At 44.2% G+C, this 18,586-nt stretch overlaps 1 protein-coding gene across 1 annotated transcript in view; it reads left to right on the top strand.

Annotated features, from left to right (window-relative positions):
* The first annotated feature begins 3,998 nt into the window (after positions 1 to 3,998).
* LOC138794636 (isoaspartyl peptidase/L-asparaginase-like) overlaps positions 3,999 to 18,586 on the top strand; it is a 53,059-nt gene continuing 38,471 nt past the window's right edge. The window contains exon 1 of the mRNA XM_069973411.1: positions 3,999 to 4,074. The gene's annotated coding sequence lies outside the window, so the exon portion shown is untranslated. The remainder of the gene's footprint in view (positions 4,075 to 18,586) is intronic.

The raw sequence follows: 18,586 nt of genomic DNA, 5'->3' as shown, positions 1-18,586 counted from the left end.
GGAGAAGCCTGGAAGGAGATTGGAGAGTCTCCTATAGTGAGTGTCCCTCACTGCTGAGTATTTGGAGCAGTGTAGCAGGAAGTGGGCCTCATCCTCCACGGCCTCCTGGTCGCACTGCTGGCACAGTCGGCTCTCCCTGCGCTTGTACGTCTGTCGGTGCCGCCCTGTTTCAATGGCCAGGTTGTGGGCGCTCAGTCTGTAGCGGCTCAGGGTTTTCCGGTCTCTGTGGTTGGGTAGTTTCTCCAGATATGGGGCCAGTTGTGGGCACTCAGTCTGTAGCGGCTCAGGGTTTTCCGGTCTCTGTGGTTGGGTAGTTTCTCCAGATATGGGGCCAGTCTGTAATCCCTCTGTAGCCTCTGGTATATGGTCAGTTTCTGGGATTCTCTGATGTCGTTCCTCCAGACGCTGATGTAATCCTCAGTGACCTCAGTGTGTGCCGCAGTCCTGAACTTCCCGGAAGTACAGGCCAGCGGTCTACACTGAGGTCACTGGTGCGCGTTTTGCTGAGGAATCCCCGGGACATCCCATAGAGAGCACATATCAGCCGGGGGCCGGGCCGACAGGAGAGAAGAAGAAGATGAACGAGGTGCTAGGTGAGTTATGGTTTGTTTGTTTTTTTGTCTGGGGGCCATCTATAAGGGAAGAGTGCACAGGGGGGCTATATACTACTGGGGGGAGCTCACAGGGGGGCTATATACTACAGGGGGAGCTCACAGGGGGCTATATGCTACAGGGGGAGAGCGCACAGGGGGGCTATATACTATTGGGGGGAGCTCACAGGGGGCTATATACTACAGGGGGAGAGCGCACAGGGGGGCTATATACTACTGGGGGGCTATATACCATTGGGGGAGCACACAGGGGGGCTATATACTACTGGGGGTGCTATATACTACTGGGGGGAGCGCACAGGGGGGCTATATACTACTGGGGGGAGCTCACAGGGGGCTATATACTACAGGGGGAGAGCGCACAGGGGGGCTATATACTACAGGGGGAGCTCACTGGGGGCTATATACTACTGGGGGGAGCTCACAGGGGGGCTATATACTACTGGGGGAGAGCACACAGGGGGGCTATATACTACTGGGGGAGAGCTCACAGGGGGGCTATATACTACTGGGGGAGAGCTCACAGGGGGGCTATATACTACTGGGGGAGAGCTCACGGGGGCTATATACTACTACTGCAAACATGACCAGTGGAGTTGATACCAAAAGTTTTAGTTTGGTCTCATCTGACCACATGACCTTCCCCTATGCCTCCCCTGGATTATCCAGATGGTCATTGAAGACAACAAATGGGCCTGAACATCTGCTGTCGTGAGCGGGGGGACCTTGCATGGCCTGCAGGATTTATATCTATGACTGCTTATTGTGTTACTAATGGTAATTTTTGTGACTGTGGTCCCAGCTCTCTTCAGGTCATTTACAAGGTCCTCCAGTGTAGTTCTGGGTTTATTCCTGACCTTTATCAGAATCATCCCTACCCCATGAGGCAAGACCTTGCATGGAACCCCAGACCGAGGAAGATTGAGAGACATCTTTTATTTTTTCCATTTCCTAATGTGTCAACAGTTGTTTCTTTCTCATTAAGCTACTTGCCTATTGTCCTGTAGCCCATCCCAGCCTTGTGTAGGTCTACAATTGTGTCCCTGGTGTTCTTATACAGCTCTTGGCCACAGTGGAGAGGTTAGAGTGTGATAGATTGAGTGTGTGGACATGTGTTTTTTAAAACAGGTGCCAATAATATAGGTAATGAATTCAGAATAGGAGGAGGGTCTTGATGAAAAACTAACAGGTCTGTGGAAGCCTGAATTCGAGGTGATTAAATACTTATTTAATGAAATAAAACGCTAATTAATTATTTATAAATCATACAATGTGATTTTCTAGAATTTTCTCCATTTTGTAGGCGGGAAAAACTAGCAAAGCAGTGCTTTGCTTACAGTACCCATAGTATCATATTATACACACAAAGCCAAATTCCACCTGTCAAGGGGTGGAATGTATAGGAATGAATTATGTATTAGGCAGCAAGTGGACAGTCAGCTCTTCAGGTTAATGTGTTGGGAAAAGGAATAAATGGGCTAGTACGGATCGGAGGGAATTTAGGTTAGAGCGCCATCAGGACAGCAGGTCTTATATGCAGCGCTTAGAACCTACTATAGGTTTAGGGCCCTATTCCACCGGACAATTATCGTTTGCATAATCGTTAACGATTAACAATCTCAAACGACCGCTATTGCAAAAGACCTGAAAACGTTCACTCATTTCCATGGAACGATAATCGTTATTTATGATCGTAATTGTGATCGTTTTTTCTTCGCTATTTATTCGCTATTGCGTTCGTATCTATCGCGAACGACCGAACGATGTCTTATTCAATGCGAACGATTTGCGAATGTTTTGCGAACGAGCAACGATAAAAATAGGTCCAGGTCAACGATCAACGATTTCTCGTTCGATGGTTGATCGTTAACTGCATTTCAACCGAACGATTATCGTTTAGATTCGAACCATTTAACGATAATCTGAACGATAATCGTCCGGTGGAATAGGGCCCTTAGGTATAGGGGTAAAGATAAGCGAACCGAAGTTCTGAAACTGAGATTCGTTATGAACTTTGCAAAAAGTTTGTTTTATGACCAAAGTGAATGTTTTGAAAAGTTTGTATTGAGTTGGCGGCTGCACGTACAGTACAATGGTAGGGCGGGTGCAAGGGATTAACCAAAATATTTTGCACACTGCTAATCGGCTACAAGACACTGCCTTGCGAGGTCATACTTCCTTCTTGAGTATATACAGTATGAAGGAGGGCACTGTCAGCACTGTCAGCCCGCCATTCAGCTCCTGTACAGTGACCAGAACCAGGGCAGATTCTAGGATTTTTTGGTGCCTGAGGCAAAATCTGAGATGGCGCACCCCATCAAGGGTGAGGCAGGGGGAAAAGTGAATAAGGGAAAAGTAGAAGGTCACATGTCCCCCGCACCCATCTCTGTATCAGGCCTCACCAGTTCTGTTACAAATAGAGCCAGGTCAATCCTATGTAGGTACCCAACAGCATCCAAACTTCTAGTAAGTCTTCAAAACTTTATTGTGCTCACAAGCAATGACCACAAGTGACCACTGCCCTAGCCCTATGGAATCTCCGGTCCAGGACTTGTGCATTTGATGTTTCTTTACAATCACAATAAAGTTCTACTGCAGTTACCCTCAGGCTAATGCGTGATATTTGACATGGGACACCTGGCCTTACACACCAGGTTCGTCCCAGTCTCGGAAGGTGTACGTTTGACACTAGGGTTTGCCTGTGGAACTACGCCCGGGGTCTCTAACTGGGGATCCCGGTTGAGTTAGTTGCCGCCCGTTAGGAGTGACTTGCCTAGCCAAAGCTGGGGGATCACTGGTACTGACGGGGGTGGCAGCCCCCTCCTGTATGGGCGATGCCCTGTTTTATGGTAGCTCTTATCCCATATACCCGGCATACCCTCGGCCTTGGTAATTGCCACTCGTGATATCCCTGGAGATAACGACCACCTAGCTTGTTCACATGACAGCTTTGTGAAACATTAGTGTACCCTGAAACTCAACAGTGTGACAGTCCCCATTAGACCCACATAATTATTGTGTCCATGATGCCACTGTACAGGCAGGTCCGTGTTTCTATCTAATCTTTATTTACATCATTACTTTTCTAGTGTTGCCTTCTCTGCTCTGACTTGATTTCTGCATAACCGGCACTCTTGGCCGTCGCTCTCCACTGTCATCAGCCTTTTCTCTATTCACATGTGTCCGGCGGTGTTCGCTCTTCCCTTGGATCGCCTGTGCTCGCCGACGGCACAAGTGCTGTTGGTGAGCGCAGGAGTCCTGGTTCCCATGGCGACGCCGCCGGGTCCTCCTCACGGGGCGGTGATGCATCTTACTGATGTGTCACTTCCGGCGGTCTCGCCGCATGCGGGTTTTCCCGCGTGACGTCACAATCTGCCTTTACCTCTCCTACCCGGGATCCCCACATGACATCCGGCCACGGACAGTAACCGGACATGGATCATGGGCATAGATCCAGCCACAGGTACATTGCCTTATATTTTTACCCATGCAACTCAACATCCACTGGTATGAAGCGATCATACATGTGAGCACTGTACTGCACAAGAGTTCCTATATACTCACCAAGGTTGATGAGTTCTTAATACCATGGTCATAGGATGTTGATGATTTTACCTGTCTATTGTTTACATTTTGTATATTGTGCGGGTTCTATGTCCGTGTTTTGCAATATCCCTGCAGCTAACCACTCCCACGATGGGTCATTGTCTCCACACCCCCAACCTTGGGTGATTGGTGGATGGAGGGATGGGTAGCCTTTTTAATCAGCACTGGTTCACTGTTAATGTATACTTGACAAAGACTCATTGCGAGTCAAAACGTCGTATTGCTTGTGAGCACAATAAAGTTTTGAAGACTTACTAGAAGTTTGGATGCTGTTGGATACACATCTTTGGTCTATGCATTGTACCCACTTGCTGAGATAGTGGGCCCCAGCGTGCATCCGCACACTGTGTGATCTAACAAGGACAGTCTAGTGCTGCCGGATCTACACAGTTTTCTGAATCCTATGTAGGTGTCAGAGAGCGCAGAGTAAGCGCTCTTCCTGGAGTACTCGTCTCTTTCTGTCGCTCCATAGGAATAAATAGAGCCAGGGGTCGCGTGCTGTACCTGGGCCTCTATTCACAACAGAGCCGGCAGGGCCTGATATGGGGATTGGCACGGGGTACAGAGTTTGGACCCCCCCACAGAGGTTGGACCCCCCACATCCTGTTGACCTCCATGGAGGCCCCACCACCCAACTACAGGACCTTCAGAGATCCGGTATAGTCTTCAATGGGTCAGAGCTGTTTTGTAAGAACAGGGGGGGCTTTAGGCTAGGGGTCTTAATAAACAATGTATGAACAAAGTGAATGATTGAGACCTTTATGTAAAATGCACATCTGTATCTAGTGGTCATGTTTATATCTCTTATAGGGGAATATATCACCAAGATGTGTTTTTACTGATTAGACCTGGATAGTAAAACATGTTCTTTTTTTATAAAATGCTTCTATTTTTCGATTGTAATTTATTTTCTTTAGTACAGTTTTATTTTTAGGCAGCCATTTAATGACCTGCTCTACAGAAAGCCTCATGGACATAGACATAATCAACATCTCCAGACGCTATTATTTGTATGGTTCACTTTTGTAAGCATGCTCTATAACCTCTTTGACTTGCGCAGAGGTCATTACTGCAGGAAGGGAAGGCTGAGTTGCTTTATCTTTAGGGACTGGCAGCTACAGCACACTGTCACCACCTCAGGTAGGTCCCGGGAACTGACAGATTCCCTTTGAACACTGGGTCACTTTCTGATGACACATCCTTCCTTCCTTCAATCATGTTCTTTTTCTATTGAATTAAGAGTAGAGATGAGCGAATCACTGATCTCTGTTTGATCTGCACTCTTCTCATCAAGCCGCCGGACTTTCAGCGCTGCTCCGCTCCCTGACGCTCCTCCCAGGATGGAGGGAAAAGCCAGATCCAATGCAGAGAAACTTCTAATTATCCAGGATTGGATTCAGCTTTTCCCGGCGCCCGGAGTGGTGCAGCAGGGAGCGGAGCAGCGCTGAAAAGTTTGATGAGTGGAGAGCAAACAAAGCACTTCACTTATTTAAAGCGATTATCCAGCGCTACAAAAACATGGCCACTTTCTTCCAGAGACAGCACCGCTCTTGGCTCCAGTTTGGGTGTAGGTTTTGCTGCTCAGTTCCATTGAAGTGGATGGAGCTTAAATGCAAACTGCACCTGAACTGGAGACAAGAGTCGTGCTGTCTCTGAAAGAAAGTGGCCATGTTTTTGTAGCACTGGATAACCGCTTTAAATCACTGATTCGACCATTTAAGAGTTAAAATTTGGAATCTTTGCTAAGTAGTAAAACATTACAGCCATCTTAGCTTGTCTGAGGGAGAAAGAGAGAGAGAGAAAAAGAGAATTAAATATCTTTTTCCCCACAGTGTGACCCCATATGTAATGCCCCCATGCTATCCCTGTGACTCCCCTCCGTCACCTAGCTCAGGTGCCATTATCCAAACCTATATTAATGGCCAGATGTGAAAAGCGGCAATCTCATTCAGACTTCTCTGTAAATTATGTTAGTTTCATTAATGCGAGTAGATTGGTTGTGCTGTCTGGTCACGTCCTGAGAGTGACAGAAATGGATGAGCCAGGAGCTGTCCGAGGTGCTGAGAGGAACGCTAAGTGGCTGAGGCGCAGATAGCTGTCTGACAAGAAGAACGGACCCAGACATCAGCGACTACTGAAGGTTAGGATAATGGCAATTACTGAACACCACAAGTCAAGCGCTCCCAGGCCGTCCGCATATGCAAACTATATAGGGGGAGATTTATCAAACATGGTGTAAAGTGAGACTGGCTCAGTTGCCCCTAGCAACCAATCAGATTCCACCTCTCATTCCTCACAGACTCTGGAAAATGAAAGGTGGAATCTGATTGGTTGCTAGGGGCAACTGAGCCAGTTTCACTTTACACCATGTTTGATAAATCTCCCCCATTGTGCCTCTTTGGGAGGAAAAATTAAAGGGGTACTCCAGCGGGGGGGGGGGCACTTTTTTGATGGAACCGGGGAGGAGGTGGCCGAGGGAAACGATGTCCACTCACCTCCCCGGTTCCAGCGGCAGGTCCCGCATTGCGTCGCTCCGGTCCCCGGTCGCTTCCGGGTGTCTGACGCGGCCCGAGACGTGACATCTTAGGTCCGCTCAGCCACTCAGTGAAGAAGGCGGGATCCGTTTCAAGTCCGCTCAGATCCCGCCTCCTTCACTGAGTGTCTGAGTGGACGTCACGTCTCGGGCCCGCGTCAGACACCCGGAAGCGGCCAGGAACCGGGCACCGGAGCGCCGCGATGCGGGACCCACTGCTGGAACCGGGGAGGTGAGTGGACGTCCTAGCAAAAAAGTGCCCCCCCCCCCGCTGGAGTTCCCCTTTAATATAAGGCACTGTCTTATTTTCGGGGAAACACAGCAGCAGCAAAAAAAACTGTATGGAACACAGACTGACATGCAATGACTCTTGTACAAGCAATCAATTAATAGGTGATACAGGAAACCAATGGCAGTGCAGTATCCTAGGTTACTCGGTTCATTAGTCTTATCCTATATTGTTTATTTACTCCGCTTTATATAAATAATTAGAAGGTTTCCTTGATCCTTGTGTTTCCTATTACTAATTATGTACAATACAGAATAATCAGCTTACCGGCCTTTGAATATACAGTAAATACATTTAACAGCGTGGATCTGCCGATGCAGAGAGCGTATGTCCCATGAGCAAACATTTATGTTCTTTTAATGGGTTTGATCTGGAAAACACAGTGATGACACAGCAGGATCGGGTCTAATGGAGAACGCTTATTATTAGGAAATTCCTTTATTTGATTATAATGTGGAAAACTTGGTAGTAAAATTAACAATAAAACCGACCGACTATAATCTCCATTAAGACAGGAATGGCTGCTAAATATCCTGGATATTTATCACAGAAGAGAATATATAATAGAACATACCACGAAATAAAGTGATAATGGGGTACAATAAAATAAAAAAAAATAAATATATATATATATATATATATATATATATAAATTATATATATATATATATATATATATATATACATACAGTATATATACATATATATGTATATATTTTTATTTTATAATATTTTTTGTACATATATATATATAATTATTATTATTATTATTATTATATATTTTATGGAAAGATGTAAGACTCCAGAGATGTTAAACAGCAACATAACAGTCAGTAAAAATAAAAGTAAATAAAAATATAATTTCACTTAATATAAATCAAATAAAAATAGAGTGGAGTGAAGTAAACATAGAAAAACGACAAAACATTGTGATGGTGGACAAGAAAACGGTTTGAACATTTTAGAGAGATATAAATATTTAATTAGGATTTCAGTCGACATTTTATTGCATAAGATATATTGGTTACATTTAAATCCAGTTGGGTGTAATTATCTATTATGTAAATGTATGTAATTAAAGGGATACTCCAGCCAAAATCTTTTTTGCTTTCAAATCAACTGGTTTCAGAAAGTTACATAGATTTGTAATTTACTTCTATTTAAAAATCTCAACTTATCCCATACTTATCAGCTGCTGTATGTCCTGCAGCAAGTGGTGTTTTCAGTCTGACACAGTGCTCTCTGCTGCCACCTCTGTCCATGTCAGGAACTGTCCAGAGCAGGAGAGGTTTTCTGTGGGGATTTGCTGCTGCTCTGGACAGTTCCTGACATGGACAGAGGTGGCAGCAGAGATCACTGTGTCAGACTGGAGAGAATACACCACTTTCTGCAGGACATACAGCAGCTGATAAGTATGAAAATAGGTTTCCACAATGCAGTCAGGTATATTCTGGAGTATTCCACAGCTTATACCTTCAATGAAAGGTCTGATATCTAGCACTGTAACCCCTGTAAGCAGGGCCCCAGACAGTAATAATACTCGGCAGCAGGAGAGTCAGCGCAGTACCAGGGATATAACGGGTCTCATAGTCAGACAGAGTAAGGGTCAGGGCAGGCAGTTTTAGAGATAGGTCAGGTAATCCGCAATGGAAGAGGCAGGCAGTATAGATAAGGCTAAGGCAACAAGCATAATTCGAAGAACAGGCACAGGTCAGGATACACAGAAATACAGCAGGAACAGCAGACAGATACCGTCACCTGGAATGCTAAACTCCAACAATGCTCAGGCAGGAGAGGGGCTGCTGGAGCTGGTTTAAATAAGTGGATTGACAGACAGCAGCAGCAGGTGGAGACAAGCTGGTTCTATAAATCCATAGCCGTTGCCCACCTACACACCCTAGTGGCCAAAGGTGTCATTGCAGTAGAAGGAGAAAGACGTAGAAAGACACAAGCAGCCCCAGGACAAGCATAGAGCACAAAAGGAGCAGACAGGACAGTGCCGCTGCCAGTAAGTCTCGTCCATCAGCGATCCCGTAATATTACTGTTTGAAGGCACAAGGGGCATACAATAATATTGTATTGTATCACATGTGAGAATGCAGCCCATCAACTTCAGATTGTTTCCATGGGCGGCCCATTTACCATTCTGAGCTCGAGTCTTCTGCTCTAGAGGGAGCTTATAGGGATTTCCAAAACTCTCATTGACTTCAATAGTAATTAATGTAGATTAATGCAGTATTAGGTCACGTTCACACTACGTATTTTTACAATAAACAACGGCTGTTATGGCAAGTTGCAATAACGGCCGTTGTTTATTGACAGCAGCTGATTACATTGCAGCCTATGGAACCCGGCAATAGTGTATACACTATGGCCAGGGTTTTCTGCGGCCGCACAAAATAATTGACGGGTCTATTCTACAAGATAGCCTGTGCTCAAAATGTAAAGTACAGCTCCCAGCCATACTTTACATTGTGTGCTATGGCTATTTGGAGTGCGGGCACATTGAAATGTACACCCGAATGAGCCCGCATTCTAACTCCAATGAAGTGATGTTCACCCTGCAGTATCGGCCGGGTGAACATCTGAGACATTGTATATTGTTTGGCACGTCAAACACCGGCCGTGTCAAACAATGGCTGATGTTCATACGGCGTCTGAACATGGTCTCAATTTAGATTGTTTTCTCTTCTATTAATCAAGAATATATAAGCATGTATTACGTTAAGAAGTCGGCAGAAAATATGTATTTATTTCTTAATCGCTCGTTCAGCTCTTTTTCTTTGCCAGTTTTAGGACTTCTCACATTCTAAATTAACTGATAAAAAAAAACACTTTTACAGATTTTATCTAATAGAGACGATCAATAGCCTAGCTTTCACTTGCTAAGATTGATTAAAACTTGGGGACATACGGTCTTGGCAAAGCAAAACTAATGAATCATTCTTTTTTTTAATTGAAAATAGGTTAAAGGGAGCCTAATTTTTTAAAAAAAGATAAATATATATATTTATTAAAGTGTCACTGTCGTTTACATTTTTTTTGCAGAAATCAATAGTACAGGTGATTTAAAGAAACTTTGTAATTGGGTTTATTATCTGAAAAAATGCATTTTTATCATGAAAAAGCAGTTAGAAGCTTTTCCCCCTGTCTTCATGGTTCTCTTATGGAGAGAGGAGGGGTGGAGGGAGATGAGGCACCAAAACAGGACAACAAAGAGTTAATTTACAGCTACATCACCTGGCTATCTCCTCTAACAGTCAGCACTGACCTCTCTGACCTCTGAATACCAGCTTTCACACAGCTCCCTCTGTATAATCCTTTGTTCTCTGCTCTCTGCTGGTGACTAATCTCCTTCCTCCCCTCTCCATAGGTTACACAGGGCTCAAATAATGTAAAAGAGTTGGGATTTCCTGATAATGTGCAGTGACTGAGAGAGAGGGGGGAGTGGGGACCTGGGGAACGTCTTTTTGAATGCAGATAATGGCAGATTTGCCTAATAAACCTAATTACAACGTTTCTTAAAATCACCTGTACTATTGATTTCTTGCTTTGTGCAATAAGATACATAAATAAATAATGGATGTATCAACTTTTAAGCTACCTATAAACATTCAATAGCCACCAACCAAACGCTTGTATGATTAACAGCTATTATTTCCCTATCATGTCTGATAGATGTGTGTCCAATAATTCTAATGTTCCACATAAGTTCCTACCACTGCATATAAACCGACCTATTTATAAATGACAAAACAAGCATTAACAAGAGAACCATCGGCCATGGATTACCATGCAAAACGAATGCAAGTGCAGAACGTGTGTCAGAGTTATTGACTGTCTACGTTTCATGCTTCCTTTCCTATCATTTAAATTGCATGGGTTTTGCCGTTTCCTTGACCTTTCTTCGTTCCCCTTTTTTCCTGGCCTCCTTCTCATTAATTTTGCATTCTTCTCATTTGATTGCCACTATTGCCGGAACGCATCCGTGAAGAAACGCGCCAGTAAATGGCTCCCAGTAATTTGTGTCAAGCCGTGACATTTCATTTTTACCTGCTCGTGGTGACTGGTAACGGCGTCTTCATCTTGTCACAGTGAATTAAAACCCTCCTTTCTACTAAAATTTACATAGGGGTTGCTAAACACATCAGACGCTACTAGAACCACGGAAAAGAACCAATTGATCAGTAAATTAGACGACCTGAGCAGGACGAAAGATTCAAATTTTAAATTGATGATCAGCAAGTAACTACGACAAAGTTCTAAGGAAGAATTATGATGGTTCATCATAATTTCCCGATTGTATCAATCAATTTTCTTAAATTTCTATAATTTAAAAAAAAAATTAAAAAAAAATTTGAGAAACAATGTTCAGACCCCGACCGATCCCTAGATATTGCTGGGAGAGGTACATGGTAGCGAACTGCACTTCCTAGGATATCTGGTCAGTTGCATTGGATCAGCTCAGACCCCGAGCGAACAAAACTTTTGGATTTTTCTGCCTGATAGGTAGAAAGATTTTCTAAATTAAAGGAGCACTTGAAGTTTAATTTAAATAAATACACTGTCAAAAGTTTTGATCGGTCCGAGTCTGAGTGTTCAGATCCATACCGATCAGGAGAATGAGACAGGAACTGAAATTGGCAGGACAGAAAGCCATTGTTAGTCAGACCGCTGCAGCATTTAAAGGGGTACTCCAGCGAAATTCTTTTTCTTTCAAATTAACCAGTTTCAGAAAGTTATATAGATTTGTAATGGATTTGAGAGATTTATCTGACAGATTTTTGAAGCCAAAGCCAGGAATGGATTTGGAAAGAGGAGAAATCTCAGTCTTTCCTTTATGACATATTCCCTGGTTATAGTCTGTTCCTGGCTTTGGCTTTAAAGATCTGTCAGATAAATCTCTCTGTGTAAATGCACCATAAATTACTTCAATTTAAAAATCTCCAGTCTCCCCATACTTATCAGCTGCTGTATGTCCTGCAGGAAGTGGTGTATTCTCTCCAGTCTGACACAGTGCTCTCTGCTGCCACCTCTGTCTGTGTCAGGAACTGTCAAGAGCAGGAGAGGTTTTCTATGGGGATTTGATACTGCTCTGGACAGTTCCTGACATGGACAGAGGTGGCAGCAGAAAACACTGTCAGACTAGAAAGAATACAGGACATACAGCAGCTGATTTAAAAGTAGTTATACTTTAATCACTTTTTATTTAAAAAAAACCTTAGCGATAATGTTCCATCACTAAAGGGCTTCAAGAAAAATTAGCAAAAAAAAAAAAAAGTTAACGTCTTACCTATCCCTTACTGCCTGTGCGACTTTTTATGAAATGTTTTCCTGAAAACAAAATAAATATCAATTTGATGTAAGACTCTAACATTTCCTTCAATATTCTTTAGTAGTTGCTATGGTGATTTGTGATAGTTGCGAGCAGATGCTGTGTGCAGTAGTTATATTCCTATATCACACCTGTCAAGTGGGTGCCAAGCCAGCATGCCTTTTGTTGCACCGTACAATCCGGCAGCATGGCTCCCATTCATTGCAGAATAATTACAATATTTACATTCTAGTTCCAGGCTCCGGTAACGACCTCCAGAATCCATCTTAAATCGCCCTATTTATTAAACCGTAAATCACATTCATATTTGTTTGGCATCTGTAACCTTTCCATCGGAAAGAATGGATTTGGCTTAAGGCAAGTAATGGAGTTAAAAGGAAAAAATGATGTTGGTTGTCGGGAAAATAAACTGCAAAAAGGTAAAAGGGTTTATGTCATATATATATATATATATATATATATATATGCAGCTGAAGACAGTGCAGTGAGGAGATTATTTATCTATAGTTTGTAGCATTTGTGTCACTAGAAGGTGGAATACAATAGAAGGTGACAACGTATCAAAATTCTTTCAGGGGAAAGAGCACCTTGCTGACAACTGAAGTCAGAGAACTCATTTTATTTTATAAACAGAAGATGAAAGCCGAACACTGACACATTGCTGTTACCCAATGGGGGGGAACCTGCGGTCCTCCAGCTGTTGCAAAACTACAATTCCCAGCATGCCTATTCTGGGCATGCTGGGAATTGTAGTTTTGCAACAGCTGGAGGGCCGCAGGTTCCACACCACTGCTATAACAAATTGGCACACCTAAGGCATGTGTACTGGTAGTGGCCCATGGGACTCACATGGCTGGGACTTTAGGAGGGTGGAGAAGAGGAGAAGATATACGACATGACAGAGTGTCTGAACTGATTGCTATTTTCCTTGGTTAGAGAACACGACTAGAGATGAGCGAAGCGAACCCGTCAAATCGAAATTCGCTGCAAATCGCACTGTCAATTCGCTTCGTTAGGAAAATTAGCAAAAAAAAACCTTAAATGGCGACATATTGTCTGGGGCATCACTGGGCGGGAGAAAGGGATTAACCATAATCCCCAGCGCCCGTTCAATCAGCTGCAGGCCCCTCTGTGATGTCAGCTCCTCCCCCTCTATATAGGGAGGTTAGGCAATGGAGGCGGCCAGTTGGCTGTGTGTGAAGGAGAGAGCAGGATGGCAGCAGGCAGTTACAGCAGAGCAGGGAGAGACTAACAGAGAGATATAGGGACAGAGAGGAGAGGAGAGCAGGGAGAGACTATCAGAGAGATATAGGGACAGAGAGGAGAGGAATGGCGGAAACTGGATGAGTGACTGGCTGATTGACATTTTTTTTTAATTGTGATTTTCTGAGTTTTGACACTTTAACAACAACATGCTTTACCAAATTCGTCCTTTTGTAATAGTCTCAGTATTGCAGCTACTATAGTTTTGGCTGCTTTAATGAAATTGGTTAAAGGGGTATTCCTGGTTATTTTGACATTTACTCTCCGGATTTGTCTTGTAATATAATTAATTTGTCTCAATGGTTTCTATTACCAATTTTGTCTCTTTCTCTCAATTTTTACATGAATCACATGGTCCTGTGATGTTATCGGCCCGGAAGTGTGGTGACTTCCCCGAGTCAGCCGGCCTCTAGCTAGTTATGCACTTAGCAAGCTTTCAGAGCCTTACAAACGGCCCTCCCTGAGCACGGAACGTCACATGACGCCCTGTTCCAGAGCGGGCCTGTCAGTGGGGAGGAGGTCGCACCCATCTCCTGTGTAATCACCCCAATCCTCTTGGCCCCCGCTTCCTGTGCTATCATTCCGATCCCCCTCCCTGTGTAATCATTGCGGTACCACCGCCCCCCCCCCCCCTGTGTAATCATTGCGCCCCCCCCCCCCCCCCCCCGGCCCAGCTCTCAGTGATCAGGCACATGGCTGTGTTAGTGCTTTGTGTTATTATTAGGGAAACAATCAGGGGGGTCAGGCACTGCTTGGTGGCACCTATACATGGTGAACAGTGCTGGAAGCCCTGTGCCGTCTACTGTGGTGGTGCAGGTTACTTTAGTTCCGCTCCCCTTGACAGTTACAAACTGTTATAGATTACAGCCTTAATTTAAACCAGATTATCTCAATTCTAAGAAATAAGAAACTCAGCACTCACCAACATACTGATCTGCAGGCATTATTAAAGCATCAAAGGTACAGGTGCAGGGAGGGAGGGACAGACAACAGTGCTTCCCAGTGACGGCAGTTTACCGCATATAACCATGTTTCCTCGGACTAATAAGACTCATTATGTCTTTCTCTCCCTCCCTGCACCTGTACCTGGAGATCATTAAGTTGGTGAGTGCTGAGTTTCTTATTTCTCTTTTTGGAGTCTTGTGCTCTGTATGGTTTTGAAACTGTTGTGCAACACCTGCTTCTAGGCCTATGGGGGACTAGTGTTCCCTAAAAGTCCTTCCCAATTTTTTTTTTTAAATAATAAGAAATGTGTAAAAATTTGCAACATTTGAATGCCAGAATGCTAGCGTAGAGGGCTTACAGTGAATGTACCATCAGGTACATCGCTTTAAGATTTTTATATCAATAGACTGGCGCCGGTGCGGGGATGCCTAAGCCATGGTCCTTTTCTTGAACTGCGGCCCAGTCCCAGTGCACAGCGCCAGTCTATTCCTATGCACCGTCCTGGCCTGAAGTACTTGAGGCAGGCCTGCCGGACACCAGTGTAACGTTCTGCCTTCCCCTCTGTGACGCGGCTGCATTTGAATCAATAGAGCCGCATCACAGAGGGGTTTCGTCACACTGGGGGTGGGTGAGCCCGTTTCCAGTGCTTCAGGCCGAGCCGGTGCGAAGGAATAGATCGGTGCCGTGCGCAGGAATAGATCGGTGCCGTCAAGAATAGGAACGCGGATTCGGCATCCCTGCAACTGCGCCAGTAAATATCCCTTAAAAAATCTTTTAGATACACCAATTTTTTGTAAAAGAAAGGTATTAGCTTAATAAGAAAATTGAGTTTCTAAACCAAGTTTATACGGTATCAGTTGAAATGTATGTGCAACGCGGAGACACTAATGAATAAATGTCGCCTTCCCAGATTACCTGAGTTGCTCTTCGGAGGAAATTAATACAGACAATAAAAAGGCCACAGAAAGAGCAACTCTGGCTTTAATGGCAGAATGAATCACCCACAGCCAAAAGCGAGTTGCTTTATTTTTATAGACTCGCACTCTTGCCTGTATGATTAAAAAAGTGATTGATTAATCTGCCCTGTGGTGTGCAAGTCTTCACGGGATGTTTTGCCGTTTGTTCCATCCACCAAACAATCACTCACGGCATTTTCTTATTTCTCATTTTGTTTTTAAACAGCAGAGAGAATATGAAATATTGATTCAGACGGCTGAACGCAAAGGTCTATGCACATCTACGATGGGAGAGGATATTCCTTAATGAAAGATAATCTGCTGGGCCGGAAATGGCCATGTCTGTACAATAACTCGCTCTATCCCCCCGACAGAGATAAACAACATTCTGCAAAGTTACCAGAATGTTATATAGGATTATTTTAAGTTTTTAAGTTTTTGAAGTATGAAAGCACAAGTGTAATAAGAAAAGAATACCGATTTTAGTTTGCCCCCAAAAAATTCAAAAAGTTCAGTTGGGATCTGTAGAGATGGGCGAGTGTGCTCGTCCGAGATTGGTACTCGTTCGAGTATTAGGACTCGATGGTACTGGTTATTGACTTCAATGGCGTTCGTTACTCGAAACGAGCACCCGAGCATCGGGAAATATTCGTGAGTATCGAGCACCCGAGCATTTTAGCACTCGCTCATCTCTGGATCTGAGTGTACATACCACGGCCAAGCAGGAGAATGAGCCAAAAGAAGTCCACATTCAGCAGGTTCTCTCCTGGCTCTCCAGCAAGGGGATGAAAATTGATATTGAGCAGGTGGCGGGGGGGACATAACAAAGAACACATGCTTACCGGACCTCATGCCCACGCTACACTGCATCCCCGGGCTCCCGTACCCCACCGGATGCCATTTACCCCCGTCTGTGAGGTACGCCATGACCCGACTGCCATGTCACTGAAGGGTGGGATTTAGCCCACTCAGCCAATCAGTGTCTGCAGTGGTACCCCGCCCTAGTCACTGGCTGAGCAGGGCATCCCTCAGCCAGGTCATGACGTACTGTAGGAGCAGAGTGAGACATACAGGCTGACAGCGGGGGCCAGGAGTGGGACGGGTGCTGTGCAGGCACCGAGACAGATAAATATACCTTCTTTATTTCCGCCCCTCCCCCCCCCCCAAAAAAAAAAAAAAAAAAATTATATTTTTGGTTGTGCCCATGTAAAAGAAACAAGAAATAAACATATTCTCACCTGTCCATGGTCTTCCGGTGTCTCCTGATGACTCTCTGTTCCTGTCCCAGCATCTTCTGTGGTGAATGCACAGGCCGTGGTAATGTCCCGTCCCAGTCAGCATGAGATTGGCTGAGCGGGCCTTCACCATACAAGATGCTTGGATGGAACCGGAGAAGAAGGACACCGAGGGAGCGCAGACATGTAAGTATAAGGAACGGCCTTTAGAAACCACATTAAAAAAGCTAAAAACCTGTAACCTGCCGAAGCGAACTTTGTGGATGTGGATGGATACCTTGCTGAGGTGGTTTCCTTGACTGGAGAACGCTTTGGCTTGGTTGTTCCTTCCCGGAGGGAAGGTCTGGCTAGTTCACTGACGTCGAGACATGTGATGGTGTCTCTGCAGTGTTCTTTTGCATATTCGATTTCCCAGGGGGCAATGTTCTAGAATACACTGACGTTGAGACACGTGATGGTGTCTCTGCGGTGTTTTGGTTGATCTCCCTGAGGTCAACCAGCGTCCTTTTGCATGCACTTACTAGTCATTGCTCCCACTAGCCAGAAACCTACTCCACACTGATGAGGGGCAAAAACCCCGAAACAGCTGTCTGTGGATGGATACCTTGCTGAGGTGGTTTCCTTGACTGGAGAACGCTTTGGCTTGGTTGTTCCTTCCCGGAGGGAAGGTCTGGCTAGTTCACTGACGTCGAGACATGTGATGGTGTCTCTGCAGTGTTCTTTTGCATATTCTGCCCCAGTCAATGACTGGCTGAGCAGGCTGTCCATTAACAGGGTAGTGATGTTCCCACCGAAGGAGTAACCGGAGCCTGGCCGGAGTCCTGGAGTGAGGAGAGAGCACTTCAAAGGCACAGGGAGAGGTAAGTGCTGATTGTTTCTTACGTTCCCCCCTGCCGGCTGCCACATTTTTTTCTGCTGGACTCCTCCTTTAATGCCCAAGTTATTTTCTTTTTCAATGGTGGTGTAACATATTATATTACATTTTGATATGGTAGAATTTCCATGGAGACCACAAGCAAAATCCACGGGGTGGCCTGATAAGGCCTATCAGTGGTCATTAAAGGGGTACTCTGGAGACAAAAAATGGTTTTTAAATCAACTGGTGGCACAAAGTTATAAAAATGTGTACTAGCAAGGAAGAACTGAACAGACTGATAGATATCTTTATGGGGGACAAAAATTAGTATAACTTTTAATTTATTGATTGAAATCTCTGATGTTTCCTTGTTAAAGAGTCCAGTCCATTCAGTGACACCGCCCACTGGACTCCTTAAGAATGATCAGGGATCTTAATCAACAAATTACAATATATATACATGTACATATTAATCTGTTCAGTTTTTCCTGCTCTATACCATGATGTCGATAGACTATATAGCATTGTGTTGGTGTCAGGTTCTCTTTAGAAAAATGGAAACTCAATAAGTACAAAGTTTACAACAGACACATTGAAAGTTTGCTTCTCAATTATTCATGTGAATAAATTGGCTTATCCCAAAGTCAATGATGGAAATCAGTATATTTTAGGAACATATTGATTGGGTATTGCTATACGTTAGTATATACAGATGTAAGTGACAGCTAACCTTTGTGCTTTCTAGTGAGATACTTAATCAATGTGGTGATCGTTGTATTGAATATCTCTGGATCATGTGCTTTGTTTTTTGTTTTTTCTATGTAGGTAACCTTCTCTCTATAAAGAATGGAGTCTATTAATGCTGGGTCACAGCTTTGAGCAACTTCTGATATACCTCGAAATGTATGTCTTTATTAAACAGCTGTTTCATTAAAAAATTTAGAATTGGATCCTTAA

Source organism: Dendropsophus ebraccatus, chromosome 6 (genome assembly GCF_027789765.1).
Source record: "Dendropsophus ebraccatus isolate aDenEbr1 chromosome 6, aDenEbr1.pat, whole genome shotgun sequence".
In the NCBI taxonomy this organism is placed as follows: domain Eukaryota; kingdom Metazoa; phylum Chordata; class Amphibia; order Anura; family Hylidae; genus Dendropsophus; species Dendropsophus ebraccatus.
Note: the sequence above shows the minus strand (reverse complement) of the source record. Positions and strands in the feature narration are given on the sequence as shown.